The sequence below is a fragment of the Phyllobates terribilis genome, unplaced genomic scaffold, assembly GCF_046119375.1.
Source record: "Phyllobates terribilis strain yellow unplaced genomic scaffold, ASM4611937v1 Scaffold_8__6_contigs__length_399053987, whole genome shotgun sequence".
NCBI classification, from domain to species: domain Eukaryota; kingdom Metazoa; phylum Chordata; class Amphibia; order Anura; family Dendrobatidae; genus Phyllobates; species Phyllobates terribilis.
The window spans coordinates 214547699-214563659 of record NW_027362768.1 but is presented as its reverse complement, the minus strand read 5'-3'; positions in this window follow the sequence as shown (position 1 = coordinate 214563659).

Sequence of the window (15961 nt, the reverse complement as noted above, 5' to 3'; positions counted from 1 at the left end):
TCCACCCTGGATGACCGGGTGTCATTAGCTACCCGGATTGACATCTGTTTCTTGGAACGAGTTAGGAGACTACTCGGGAGAGAAGATTTCCTCGTCTCGCTCCTGTATTCCAGAAACCTGCCTCCCAACCAGCAATTCCCCGGGCACGCTCGCCTGAACCCATGCAGATTGACCAGACCAAGATGGTCAAGTCTCGCCAAGAGACGCGCCGAGCCGAGGGGAGCTGCTTCTACTGTGGCAGTAAGGAGCATCTGATCCGTTCCTGCCCAGTGAAGCCGGGAAACTCCAGTGTCTAGGACCGCTCGGAGAGGTCGTCCTAGGCAATAGTAAATTTTCTCTGTTCTTGACTCTATCCATTTCTATTTCCAGTGGTGAGACCCGCTTCTTTGAGACCGCCCACCTGGATTCTGGAGCCGATGGGAATCTCATTTCTCAGGCCCTTGTGAAGCAGTATCAGATTCCCACCAAACGTCTGGCCGAACCATTGGCAGTCACTTCCATGGATGGGAGACTCCTTGCAGAGACCATCTTGCTCATCACAGGGCCTGTAACCCTTCAGGTGGGAATGCTGCACTCGGAGAGGATCTCCTTTCATGTGCTATCCAGACTCTCTCACTCCCTTTTGCTATGTCTACCCTCACTACAGAGACATGAACCCATCCTGAATTGGCGATCTGGTGAAGTGCTCCGTTGGGGGCAGGATTGCCATGAGACCTGCCTGGTTCTGGTTCGTCCGGCTCGACCTCCGTCTACTCTGACTAATCTACCTGGTCTGTCGGCACCCTACTGGTCCTATGCGGACGTCTTCGACAAGAAGGAAGCTGAGACACTACCACCTCATAGGCCGTATGATTGCCCTATCGACCTGGTACCCATTGCTTCTCCTCCCTGAGGGCGCATCTATCCCTTATTGCTGGCTGAGACCCGGGCCATGTCTGAGTACATCGAGGAGAATCTTGCTAGGGGATTCATCCAGAAATCTACTTCCCCGGCTGGAGCAGGATTCTCCTTTGTTAAAAAGAAAGACGGCTCGCTACGGCCATGTATCGACTACAGGGGTCTTAACCAGATTACCAACAAGAATAAGTACCCCCTGCCTCTCATCTCAGAGCTGTTCGACCGCCTTAAAGGCGCAAGGGTCTTCACCAAGCTCGATCTTCGTGGGGCGTACAATTTGGTCCGGATCCGCCAGGGAGACGAGTGGAAGACGGCATTCAACACCCGGGACGGTCACTTTGAATACCGCGTGATACCCTTTGGTCTCTGTTATGCCCCAGCCGTCTTCCAGGAGCTGGTTAACGACACCTTCCGTGATCTCTTGTATTCTTGCGTAGTGGTGTACCTGGACGATATCTTGGCCTTCTCTCCATATCTGCCCACACACCGGAGGAATGTTCGTCAGGTTCTGCTAAGGCTCCGGCAGAATTAGCTCTATGCAAAATTTGAGAAATGTCTCTTCGAGCAGACTTCCCTTCCGTTCCTGGGATATACACTGTGTTCCAAATTATTATGCAAATAATATTTTCTCAGATTTTCCCAAATTACCTATATGAATTGCAGTCATTGTAATTCTCCAGTCAAATAACTATTAGAGTACAATTGAAAGGTTTTTGTACAAACTGCCTATGATAACAGTAGATTTTTAAAAAAATAAAAAACTCAAACTGCACTCAAAATGCATGTTCCAAATTATTATGCACAGCAGAGTTTTCAACCTTTTCATTTTAATAAAGAACAAAAAAATGGTCATTTTTGAAATTATAAGCATTAGCAGGTTATTACAAACTGAAATCAAACAGTTTTCAACTCAAAACTTTATTCTAGGTGATGTTACATTTGCACATAGGACCGCTTGTTCGAAAGGAGCTTCTGAACTCTCTCGTCCATTGAATTTTTCAGGTTTTGGATGGTTTCTGCTTCAATTGTTTTGCATGAGGACAGAATACCCTCCCAGAGCTGTTGCTTAGATGTGAACTGCCTCCCGCCATCATAGACACTCCTTTTGATGCTGCTCCAGAGGTTCTCAATGGGGTTGAGGTCAGGGGAGCATGGGTGCCACACCATAAGTTTGTCCCCTTTTATGCCCATAGCAGCCAGAGATGCAGATGTGTTATGTGAAGCATGAGACGGGGCATTATCATGCATGAAAATGATCTTGCTGCGGAATGCACGGTTCTTCTTCTTGAACCATGGAAGGAAGTGCTGTTTGAGAAACTCAACATACATTATGGAGTTCATCTTTACCCCTTCAGGGATCCTAAAAGGGCCGACAATCTCTCTCCCCATGATTCCATCCCAAAACATTACTCCACCTCCTCCTTGTTAGCGCCGTAGCCGTGTTTGCATGGGGTGTCCATCAACCAGCCATCCTCCACTCCATCCATCTGGACCATCGAGATCATTTCATGCATGATAATGCCCCGTCTCAAATCTTTTTTCTGGTGAATTGGAAGGGGTTTGGCCCGGAGGAGAGGTCTTGGGAACCCAGGGAGAACATCCATGCCTCTCTTCTTCTTAAAGAATTTCTTGCTGGCCCAAAAAAGAGGGGGCGTAAAGGGGAGGGTACTGTAGCATCGGCGTCTGTGCCCCATGCCAGGCAGAGACGCGTCCCCCTTACCGCCGCGGTCCTGCTCCAGCGTCTTCCGGCCTCCCTGCTGCGGCTGCTTGTGCTCGCAGCTTCCCTGGCTCTGTGCTTAGGGCACACGCGCGTGCGCTCCCCCCCTCTTAAAGGGGCCGCGCGCGCCGTCCTAAAAAGTCCCCGGGCAATGGCCGGAGGACTTTCCCTATAAAAGGCACCTCCTCCAATATGGAGATGCCCATACAAGGTTGTTGCTCTGTTATACTTACTTTGCTTCAGCCCTCAGGTCCTCTGCAAGTCAGTCCTGTCCGCCAGTCTGTTCTTCAGTCCAGTCCGCCAGTCTGACTACTCTCCAGCCCGACAGTCTGTCTACAGTCCAGTCTGCCAGTCTGTCCATGGGCTCTGCCCGCCAGCTTACCTGGAAGCACCTGCTTGTTACTTACTGTGCCCACCAGCCTGCTTACCTGGAAGCACCTGCCGTGCCCACCAACCTACTTACCTGGAAGCACCTGCCTGTTACCTGCTGTGCTCGCCAGCCTGCTTACCTGGAAGCACCTGCCTGTTACCTGTTTTGCCTGCCAGCTTGCCTACACGGAGCACCCATCTGGCTATGAGCCGAATCAGCCTGCCTGTCTACCGGGACCACCCGTCAGCCTGCCTGCCTTGCCCATTCGCTGTACCGGTCAGCTCCAACCTTCTGACCCGTGGGAGTCACCTGCTCTCATACAAGGTTGGTCCCAGAGTGGCACCTGGTCCCTCTGCTCGGTCCCTCCCTGGTTCACGGAGTCGACTGAGCCGTCGTGCGACCTTGGTCAGGCCGAGTAGATACTTAGTCACGCCCCTCTGGTCCCTCCTTGCACCGCAGCACAGAGGTTCCACCACCTGGATCCGTAACAAGTTTATAGCAGGTTAATGGAAAAAAATTATATTTAGTAACCTGTGGATATGAAAGAGACAAAATAGACCAATGTCTATGCAAAATTGCATGAACCCTAGGCATAAGTGGATGATAACTGTTCACAAAGGCAACACGGGAAAAAGGAGAGGACTGCTGGTGATGAATATTAGTCGACTCATCTAAATGATGATAAATGATGTAATGTAGATAAAGGTTTTGAAACAGTTTTGAAACAGTGCGCTCATTTCATTAAAACGTATTTGCTTAGTGGACCTATCTCTCACAATCTGATCAACTCCCCAGAATTGGGACCTTGGTAATGAAAGTTTGGTTACTTTGGGGTGATTGCTTTTAAACATCAATAAGCTATTACAGTCGTTAGATTTTCTATAAAGATCTGTAGTCAGAGAGCCCATCATATTTTTAATCACTAAGACATCTAAAAAGTTGATCTGCGTGGTGTCAATGTTCTGAGTAAATCGCATATCTGGGTTACATGAGTTAATGAAGTTAAAAAAATTGCTAAATACATGCAAATCACCATTCCAGATACAGAATTTGTCATCTATATAACGGAGCCATACAATGACATATAGGAACAGAGGATGTGGATATACAAATTAATTTTCAAAATTGGCCATGAAGCAGTTTGCATAAGGTGGAGCCACATTAGATCCCATGGCAGTTCCCTTCCTTTGCAGGTAAAACTGATCCCCAAAGAGGAAGTAGTTCTCATGAAAAATTAGATGTAACTAGTCAATACAGAATGAAATTTGATCAGAGGAGAACGTAGTGGACCTCAATAGCTGTGTAACTGCAGAAATGCTTCTGTCATGTCTAATAGACGTATATATGCTATAAACGTCAAGTGTAATTAACAGGATATCAGATGGTAAATTAGTAAGTGTACGTAAAATAGATAAGAAGTCTGAATTGTCAATTACTTAGTTGTCTAAGTACTTGACATTTAGTTATCTTTATCAAAGGAGTAAAAAATTTTGCTAAGTATCTGGCTAACAGTGAAAAAAACAAGTCTGTGGATGACTTTGGAGGAAAGTGGGGGGTGTGTCTTATAGTCCGATGTACATAAATATTGTGACTGTGGGTGGTGGGAGATGTGGGGGAAGCGACAGCGGCCGAGTAGGGGGGCACAGGAAACAGCAGTCGCCTGCTGTAGCCTACACTGTGCCTGCTACTAAAGAAAATGAGTATTCACTGGTCCCCACGCCCATGGGCGTGGGGAGCAGTGAATATTAATTTTCCTTAATAACCGGCACAGTGTGCCCACAGAGCGACTCCTGGTATGTATGGCACCCTTCATTCCAGCATATATGGCACCCTTCATCCCTGTATGTATGCCCCCCTCATCCTTTTATGCATGGCCCCCTTTATCCCTGTATGCATGGCCCCCTCATCCTGGTATGCTTGGCACCCCCTGATCCCCCCTCGCTGTACAGTAAAAAAATAAACTTTCATACTCACCTCCTCTCTCCTCCAGCGCTGTGTCCAGCTCTGTGCCGGAATAGTCACTGCTCCCCACGCCGGGACTACGTGTGTGGGGAGCAGTGACCATTCATTCTCCCTAATAGCGCGCACGCTGTAGCCGCAGCGCGGCTCCTGCTGCGCTCGGCTGTCAGCGTGCCTGCTAATAAAGGCCATGAATATTCACCACTCCCACTCCCAACAGCATGGGTTATCCAGCACTACATAGGTTCTACTCCACCCAAAAGTCTTCTGAGCCTAAGGTAAACCAGCAGAAAATGCATGGGAACCGGAGTGCAATGTCCATGCACCCAAGCTTACAAGAGATTTTCATTAGAGACATACAGAGAAACCAGCACCTGAGATGTCCAGAGGCCATCTTGGAAGGAGGGGACTACTGTCAGGACTCGAATCCAGCAGCTCTTGGTTCACCAGGCGGCAGCTCTTCCCTCTGAGCTATTTTGCTTGCTGGAAAGTTCCTGGCTAAAGTAAACTCTAGTACCTGTATTGTTCCTGAGCGGCTCTACCCTGGGTTGCTTCTGATTGCCTTAATCCTTTGAGTTCTTGATTGCACACCCTATTTAAACCTGGCCAGCGCCTCCTCTTTGCGAGATTATTGAGATCCAAGCCTCTAGTCAAGCGCTCCCTTCTCCTTCATACAAAGATTATACTGCTTTCCTGCGTACCGGTACCTGGCTTCCTCTGACTAAGCTACCTGCTAAACCCTTCAAGATTATACTTCTTTCCTGTGTACCGATTCCTGGCTTCCTCTGACTATGCTAACTATCGATGCTGTCCCTACTGGTTGCAGTACCACTACTCCAATCTAGTTGTCAAACAAGTTCACTGCTGTGGGAAACTAATTTGCATGCATGATTCATTGCAGAGAACAGCTGTGCATGCTGGCTGGATGCTGGTTCAGCACTCAAAACGACAGCCTGATAACCAGGTGGAAGATGTGCCCCCGCACTCAGAAATAATTCTCAAGTTAGAGGTAAGTGATTTAATAAACATAGTAGTATATATATTAATAGATTTATATAAAAAAGAAGAACTGCCATATAAAAGCTGAAGGTGCTGAGGAATCATTCATGAGGTGCAGTAATAAAAGAAAAACAAAGTTTAATGGAGAATTATTAAAATATTGGAAACAGCTATAAAATAAATCATTAAAAGGAGCTATATTAACAAAATTATTATATTAATAAAATTATTATTAAAATATATATATTGATAAAAAGTATCTGTAAGTTCATTCAGGCCATGGGGTTTCACAGTACTGAGCTTGTATATCCAAAATACCTCTTTCCTGTTGAGCTGATCTCTCCGATTGGGAGTGTCAGGGGGTATACTGTATGTTCCATTGATGTAATCTGTAGATTACTGAAACATTTATCATGTTCTCTAGTGAAATGCCTTGACAAACCATGTAGCAGAAAACCTTTTGCAATGTTCAACAATACTAACAACACTGTTATTACCACCAGTGACATTATACACAAGAGCTCTGTATATAGACTGATGAGCAAAAGGATAACAATGTTTTGAACCTTTGACTTTCAGGCTCCATATGTCACCATCCACTATTGCTTCGAACGTTTGACTACCATCATTTTATAGACAATCATCTTGGCTATCTCATACATAAATTTGACTTACAACTATTTTGCATATGGTTAGTTATGCAGATTCTTGTCATTGTTACTGTTTTTCTTCTGGTGGGTGGTGGAAATTTTTATTTTACTGTATACTACAAATTGCAACCTGTTCTCACATTCCCTAACACCTTAGTATGTTATTAAGCTTATTCCGAAGTGAAAGGTCACTTGTTTGAATTGAGGAGCAGCCATGAAGAAGATTTTCCAGGAAAAGAGAAACAGCATTATCCAGCTCATCAATAGCGGTCTCTCAGCCAAGAAAATTGCCAAACTGCATCATTTGAGTGCCATGACAGTTAGTAGTGTATGAAACGAAGTCAACCAATCCATATAAGAGGGAAGAGTTGGACTTCCAGGCAAAATATCAGAGTCAAAAAGTCGGCTCATCCCAAGGTCTATCAGTTCTGGCACGACAAACATGGCAGTGGAGGTGGCTCTTATGCTTTGTAATAGTGAGGTCACAGACATCCATGCAAGCACTGTTCAACGCACGTTACACAAGTCTGGAATGGTGGCCCGAAAAAAGGTGAAGAAGCATCGACTGCAATATCATCATAAGAAGCGTCAGCTCGAGTTTGCAAAAAAAGTACAAAAAGTGGACAGTAGAAGATTGGAAAGGGGTGATTTGGGTTGATGAGACGAAGGTCAATAGACTGAGCTCTGATGGGTGCAAATAGGTGTGGAAGAAACAAGAGAAAATGGGACTAACGGATCAAGAAATTGAAGGAACTGTCAAGTTCGGTAGAGGAAGCCTGATGATATGGGATTCTTTCACAGCCAAAGGCATTGGGTACTTGACCAGGATCAATGGTAGTCTCAATGCTGAGCTATATGTGAGTATCCTACAAGACGAGTTACTTCGTACACTTGAGTATTATCGGTATGAAAAGGAGGACATAGCGTTTCAGCAGGAAAATGACCAGAAGCATAAGTTGAGATTGGCAAGAAATGGTTCAATAACAATGAAGTTGAGGTGCTGGACCTCAACCCAATCGAACACTTGTGGGTAGAGTTGAAGAAAAAGCTGTATACCTACCCAATTGAGTTGACCAGTATGCACCAACTTTGGGAATGTGGAATGTGTAGAAGAGACCTAGGATCAGATTTCAATCAAGACATGCTTGAATCTGATGGAGAGCATGCCCAGAAGGATTCAGGCAGTGTTGAAAACCAAAGGTGGATTTACAAAATATTAGCAAAATAATAAAAATTAAAATTTAGATTTTTAGGAGCAAAACAATAACAATACAGTCACATGACAATAACAATACAGTCACATGACAATAATCTGCATAACTAATCATATGCAAAATAGTTGGAAGTCAAATTTATGTATGAGAAAGCCAAAATTATTGGCTAAAAAATTATGGTAGTCTCACGTTCAAAGCACTAGTGGATGGTGAGATATGGAGCCTGAAAGTCAAAAGTTCAAAACATTGTTACCCTTTTGCTCATCAGTGTAGTATACATATACTGCCCCCACATGTCCCTTGTCCTGCTCCCTCCCCCATATGTACATCCTGGCCCCCATCCCATATATTCGTCCTGGCCCCCATCCCATATATTCGTCCTGGCCCCCATCCCATATATCCATCCTGGCTCCCCATCCCATATATCCATCCTGGCCCCCATCCCATATATCCATCCTGGCCCCCATATGTCCCTTGTCCTGGGCCCCATATGTGCATTTGCCCACCCATGCCATATATCCATCGTGGCCCCCATGCCATATATCCATTTTGGCCCCCATGCTCAGGGACGGACATATCATTGGTGCAACCTGTGCAGCCGCACAGGGGCCTAAGAGGTAAGTGGTCCCATTTCTACCTTCAAAGCAGGTGCAATTTTGCATTTTTAGGAGCTCTTGGGCTGCAAAGGGCCCATATATTGTTCTTGCACAGGGGTCCTTTTCTGTCTGTGTCCTCCAGTGCCTTGCTATATATATATCCTGGCCCTCATGCCATATATTCATCCAGGACACCATGCCATATATGCATCCTGGCTCCTTTGCCATATATGCATCCTGGCTCCCATGCCATATATCCATCCTGGCCCCCATGTCATATATCCATCCTGGCCTCCATGCCATATATCCATCCTAGCCCCCATCCCAGAGCGCATCCACACACAAAAAAAGATTCCTCTTACCTACCTGCTCTCCTGGTGCCATTTTTTTGTCAGGCACACTTGTGTTAAAAATGTTTATAAAAAAAAGCCTGCGTTTTTTAGGGGCACATGCCCTTTAAAAGCGCAGGCAGAGTATGTGCAGGGGCGTGCATGCAGCGTTCATTACCTGAACCACCGCATTGCACATCTCGATAAAGCTGACGATTGTGCGTCTGACGTCGCCGGCTTATGACGTCACTGTCATGTTCCACCGGGCGCACTCACAACATATGATTGAAGGAAGAGCATTCCTTCAATCATATGAAGTTTGCCAGTGTAGTATGCTGAAAAACAACCCCACACTGTGGTGTTCCCACCTCCAAACTTCACTGTTGGTATGGTGTTTTTGGGATGATATGTAGTGCCTTTTGGTCTCCAAACATGGTGTTTCTTATTTCACCCAGAGTTCAATTTTGTTGCCTTCTACAGTTTGACCACTAGTGGCTGCTTGTTCACTTTAATAATTGTGCTGCAGTTTCACTCCTTACCACTGGAGGCAGCTGTTGAGTTCTACAATTGCCCTTTTCCAAGATGGCGCATTCTGAATCTATGGAATCCATCTTGTTTCCTGTTTGGGCCTACTTAAAGCTGCAGGGATCTCACACTCATTGCTTGAGTATTGTGTCTAGCTGTTAGCTTAGCTTCAGTCTCCAGCTCCTGAACATTTTTAGCCAGTCTGTTCTAATTTATCTATGGATTGTTTCCTACAACTCCTTGCTATCTCCAAGAACTTCTACTACCGCTTGCTGTTCCTGCTTGGGTTCCTTCAGCCACTGGTTTCCAGCAGTACTACGCCAGTATTGTAACAGGATACTCAAGCCTTCATCATGGACGCTGCTGAGGGAGAAAAATTGGAGGTGCGTGTAACTAAGATGAACTGTTTGCTTACCAACATCTATGCAGATATGCAAACGCTAAAAACAAAATACACAGCATTTGAAAATCAGACAACTCATAATGTTCACATTTTTTTGGACAAGCTACACAGGATCTACAGAATAATAATAATAATCATTTTTATTTATATAGCGCCAACATATTCCGCAGCACTTTACAATTAAGCGGGGACATGTACAGACAATAAATTCAATACAAGGTGAGACAGTTTAAACAGTTACATCAGGAGTGAGGTCCTTGCTCGCAAGCTTACAATCTACAAGGAAAAGGGAAGACACAATAGGTGACAATTGCTTGTTATTTCAGGTCTGGCAATTATAATAAGTCGGGATTATCATATAAAGCTGTATGATCCGGTCATCAGCCTGTATGTTTAAGTGCAATACTCAATTACCGAGTGCAGTTATCGTGTGCATGCAGGGTGTAGAGACAGATGAACAGTAGGGAGCAGATTCTGAATAGTATTTAGGAGGGAACAGGGGAAAGTTAGATTACTGGGTATTTGAGGTGGTAGGCTTGTTTAAAGAGATGAGTTTTTAAAGCGCACTTGAAGACATCGGGGCTAGGCATCAATCGGATCGTCTAGGGTAGAGCATTCCAGAGAACTGGCGCCGCACGAGAGAAGTCTTGGAGACGGAGGTGCGAGGTTCGGATTATGGGGGATGTTAGTCTTAGGTCATTTGTGGAATGTAGGGCACGTGTAGGACGATAGACTGAGATGAGAGAGGAGATATAAGGTGGTGCAGAACTGTGGAGAGCTTTGTGGGTGAGAGCAATGAGTTTATATTGGACCCTGTAGCGAATGGGTAACCAGTGTAATGACTGGCACAAGGTGGAGGCATCGGTGAAGCGGCTGGACAGAAATACGACCCTGGCTGTCGCATTCAGGACGGATTGGAGAGGGGAAATTTTGGTAAGAGGGAGACCGATCAGAAGAGAGTTGCAATAGTCCAGACGAGAGTGAATAAGAGCGACAGTAAGAGTTTTAGCAGTTTCAAAAGTGAGAAAAGATCGGATTCTGGAGATGTTTTTTCTGCGTGTAGAAGGAGCTGCTTCATCTAGGGCACTCTTCAGTGTATTGTTGTAGTGTGACAATGCTAAGTCTGGACAGGAGAGGGAGGAGATAGGGGCTAAAGATGTGTGGAGATTGTCCATAAGCTGCTGGGTATTAATGGTACGTGTATTCCTATAAGTGTGGTCAGTGGGGGTGTCCCGGGTGAGGAGACAATTCTTGACAGAGAAGGAAAGAAGGTTGTGGTCCGAGAGTGGGAGAGGGGAATTGGTAAAGTCATCCAGCGAGCAGAGACTGGAAAAAAACAGGTCCAGAGTATTCCCGTCTCCATGGGTCGGAGAATTAGTAAACTGTGAGAGACGGAATGAAGAGGTTAGAGAAAGTAGATGAGAGGCAGATTGGGAGAGGGGATCATCGATGGGGATGTTAAAGTCACCCATGATGAGGGTGGGGATGTCACAGGATAGAAAGTGAGGAAGCCAGGTGGCAAAGTGATCCAAGAACTGGTGGGAGGAGCCTGGAGGGCGATACACAACCGCCACTCGCAGGGAGAAGGGTTTTAAGAGTCTGATCTAAGAATAGATCTAAGCAATAAGATTGCACTGCAGTCTGAACAGATCCTTCAGCTACAAAATTAACATAATGCCACCCACCCTTCCACTGCCACCTTTCAGGTTTGGTGGAGACTGTGACAAATTTTGTGGATTCATAAACCAGTGCAGATTGCACTTTGGTGCACACCCTGCTCACTTCCATACTGACAGATCAAAAAGTATTGTGTATCATTATGCTATTGACACATAAAGCATTGACTTGGGCCAGCCCCCTTATTGAAACTCATGATGATCGACTTAATGATCTGGAGGCTTTGCTAGCAGCCATGAACCAGGTGTTTGATGACCCTAATCATTGTGCAACAGCTTCAGCTACACTGATGGCGCTAAACTGTCTGTGGCAGAGTATGCCATAGAATTCAGACGGTGGGTGATTGATACAGAATGGAATGCTGCAAAATTATCTTTTTTAAAGAATGGACTCTTCAGCGCACTCAAAGATGAACTAGCCCTAGCTGATTCGCCCACAAATTTTGATGACTTCATTCATCATTGTATTCATATAGACACCCGATTATCAGAGAGTAGATTGGAAAAGTGGAATTCAAACTGGACCTGGAACAACAATTGTTATCCATCTGCTTCAACCACCAGTCCCAGAGATTTTGAGATAAAGAGTCCTCACATATCTGAAGTTGAATCCATGCAGGCAGGGTCAGCTCTAGGTTTTTGTGGGCCCTGGGCAAAAGAGTCTCAGTGGGCCCCTTGAACACATACCACGATTCATGATGCACAGATACCGCAGATATATATATATATAGTACAATGCCAAAGATTTCACTTCTTACATTAAATGACCGATATCTATTGTAAATTCTACAATAGCTCAGAAACCGGCAAATCGTTCCATACAGAATACTGGCCCCCATAAAATGCTCCATACAGGATACTGGCCCCCATATAACGCTCCATACAGGATACTGGCCCCCATATAACTCTCCATACAGGATACTGGCCCCCATATAACGCTCCATACAGGATACTGGCCCCCATATAATGCTCCATACAGAATTCTGGCCCCCATATAACGCTCTATGCAGGCTGTTCCCCCCCATATAATGCTCCATGCAGGCTGTTCCCTACACATAACGCCCCACGCAGGCTGTTCCCCCCTCATAATGTCCCATGCAGGCTGTTCCCCCTATATAATGCCCCATGCAGGATGTCACCCCCCCTTATGAAGCCCCATGCAGGATGTCACCCCCCTTATAATGCCCCATGCAGGATGTCACTCCCCCCATATAATGCCCCATGCAGGATGTCACTTCCCCCCCTTTTAATGCCCCATGCAGGATGTCACACCCCCCTCCCTTATAATGCCCCATGCAGGATGTCACTTCCCCTCCCTTATAATGCCCCATGCAAGATGTCACTTTCCCCCATTTAATGCCCCATGCAGGATGTCACACACCCATTCCCTTATAATGCCCCATTCAGTATGTCACTCCCGCCCTCTTTTGATGCCCCATGCATGATGTCACTTCCCCCCCTTTTAATGCCCCATGCAGGATGTCACCCCTCTCCCTTTTAATGCCCCATGCATGATGTCACTTCCCCCCCTTTTAATGCCCCATGCAGGATGTCACTTTCCACCCATATAATGCCCCATGCAGGATGTCACACACCCCCTCCCTTATAATGCCCCATGCAGTATGTCACTCCCCCCCTTTTAATGCCCCATGCAGGATGTCACTTACCCCCCTTTTTAATGCCCCACGCAGAATGTCACTCCCCCCCTTTCAATGCCCTATGCAGGATGTCACTCCCCCCCTTTTAATGCCCCATGCAGGATGTCACTCCCCCCCTTATAATGCCCATGCAGTATGTCACTTGCCCCATGCAGGATGTCACTCCCCCCTTTTTAATGCCTCATGCAGGATGTCACTTCCCCCCTTTTAATGCCCCATGCAGGATGTCACTCCCCCCTTTTTAATGCCTCATGCAGGATGTCACTTCCCCCCTTTTAATGCCCCATGCAGGATGTCACTCCTCCCCTTTTAATGCCCCATGCAGGATGTCACTTCACCCCCCTTTTAATGCCCCATGCAGTATGTCACTCCCTCTCCCTTATAATGCCCCATGACTCCATACATTAAAAAAAAAAATCAAATGCCTCACTTCTCACCTGCTGCCGCTGCTCCGGACTCCAGCGTTGCCGGCATCTTCCCGCTCTGCGCTGCCTGTGACGGTTCAGGAGAGAGCGCGGTGGAAAGACGTCACCACGCCCTCTGACCTGAGACATCACAGGACGCGGAAGAGACCGGAGCTGCTGCGGAGGCACGGGGAGATGTAAGTATTGTGCTGCCGGCTGCTGGGGCCTTGAGCAAGTGGGGGGAGTGGGCGTTGACACCGCTCTCCTCTGCTCACTGGTCCCATAGGGCGGTGGGGTGCCCGACGGTGAGTAGGCCCCCCCGCTTGCTCAGGGCCCCAGCACTTGCCCGGGTGCTGATGCCGGCCCTGCATGCAGGTCGACAGCCTGTTAAAACATGAAAGTGCTGAGAGAAAAGAACGGAGACTTTGGGAAAATCTGTGCTTTTATTGTGACAAGACTGAACACTTTCTCGTCAATTGTCCTTCTCGACTACTTAAAACAGTGACAGTGGTAGCGGATCTCAACTTTTCCGACGAACAATCAGTCTTGTCTGAACCAGCGCCTTCAGTAAATGCTGTCATGCATTAAATTTCTTCTATTGCACCCAACATTAAAAAAGGACTCTCATTGCTTCCTTTCTGTTGAGTTTCAAGTTAATTCTCAATGGATTTCCACATCGGCCATGGTTGATTAAGGAGAAATTTTATGGACATCTATTTCGCAAAGGAACATGAGGTAAAAATTCAAAACAGACTTTCATCTATTATCATGGAAATTGTCAACAGATCTCCACTAAATTCAGGAATAGTGAATCAAGAGACTGAACCCTTAGAGATAGTTATGGAACCTAATCACCATGAGGTCTTATCCTTCTTATTAATCTCATCTCCACATTTTCCAATACTCCTGGGGTTGTCATGGCTACAGACTCAAAATCCCACAATGAGTTAGGGAATCAAAAAAGTGTCTTTTCCATCTACTGTTCACTGTCCACTCCCCAAAGGCTTCACCAAATGAAGAAGTTGTAAAGGATCCTGAACAAACTTCTAAACTACCATCTATATATAAGGAATTTGCTGATGTAGGTGACAAGAAAAATGCCAACAATCTCCCTCCTCACCGGCCGTATGATTGTCCAATTGATCTATTGCCAAAGGTTTTATTCGTCCTCCATCATCACAAGCAGGTGCGCCTATATTTTTTGTTAAATAGAAAGATGGTTCCTTAAGGCCCTGCATTGATTACAGAGAATTGAATACAATTACTGTAAATAATTGTTACTCTCTGCCTTTGATCCCTAAGTTGCTGGACAGAGATCGTCATGCAAAGTTGTTCACAAAACTGGATCTTCGAGGGACATACTATTTGGTGTGTGTTAGACCAGGTGATGAATGGAAAACGACATTCAAATCACGTTATGGACCCTTTGAGTACTTAGTCATGTCGTTTGGACTGTGCAATGCTCCTGCAACGTTTTAACATTTTCAGAGACTTGTTGATCAATTTGTAGTCATTTATCTGGATGATATACTAATCTTTTCTAATTCTGCAGAAGAGCATCAGAATCATGTGAAACCTATGCTAGAGCATCTAAGAACCCAACATCTTTATATGAAGCTGGCAAAATGTGAGTTTCATCAAACAACGATCCAGTTTTTGGACTATATAAGCTCTACTCAAGGATTGCAAATGGACTCTAGTAAGATTCAAGCTATTACTGAGTGGCCAATGCCAAAAAACATGAAAGAAGTTCAACGATTTGTGGGCTTTGCAAATTTTTACAGACGTTTCATTAAGAACTTTTCAGGTATAATTGCACCAAACACCAAATTAACAACAAAAGGAATATTGGTTGTTTGTTAGTCTCCTCAAGCACAAGATGCTTTTTCTTGCCTGAAGATGAAGTTCACGACAGCTCCTATACGAATTCATCCCAATACCGAACATGCCTTTATTGTAGAAGTGGATGCTTCAGATGGTGCAGTAGGGGCCATTCTATCACAAAGAACAGGAATAAAAGATTTGCTAATCCTTGTGCTTATTTCTCCAGAAATGTGGCCGTGTCAGAGAAGAATTATGATGTGGGTATCAAAGAGCTCCTAGCTATGATTGCTGCTTTCAAGTAATGGAGACATCAACTAGAAGGAGCAGCTCAACAAATTGTTGTTCTAACTAACCATCGTAACCTTGAATTTATCAGGTCTGCCAAATGTTTGTCCCCCCCGCCAGGCTCGATGGAGCCTCTTTCTGAAACAATTCAACTTTGTTATCTCTTATAGGTCTGGCTCCCGTATTGGTAAGGCTGATGCTTTATCTACGATCTTATCCAAAGATCCTTCTACAGCAGCACCCCCAACAACTATTCAGCCTGAGTCCAACTTCCTGGGGGTGATCCATAACAAAGACTTGCTGGAAGATATTCGGGAAGCATACGAGACAGACCCAATTCTTCTGCATCCACCAGATGATATATCTCTTACATTTCAAAATAAGGTATGGACTCATCATTGCATCTATGTTAAAGAAACTGTGAGACTTAAAGTATTAAAACGAATCCATAACTC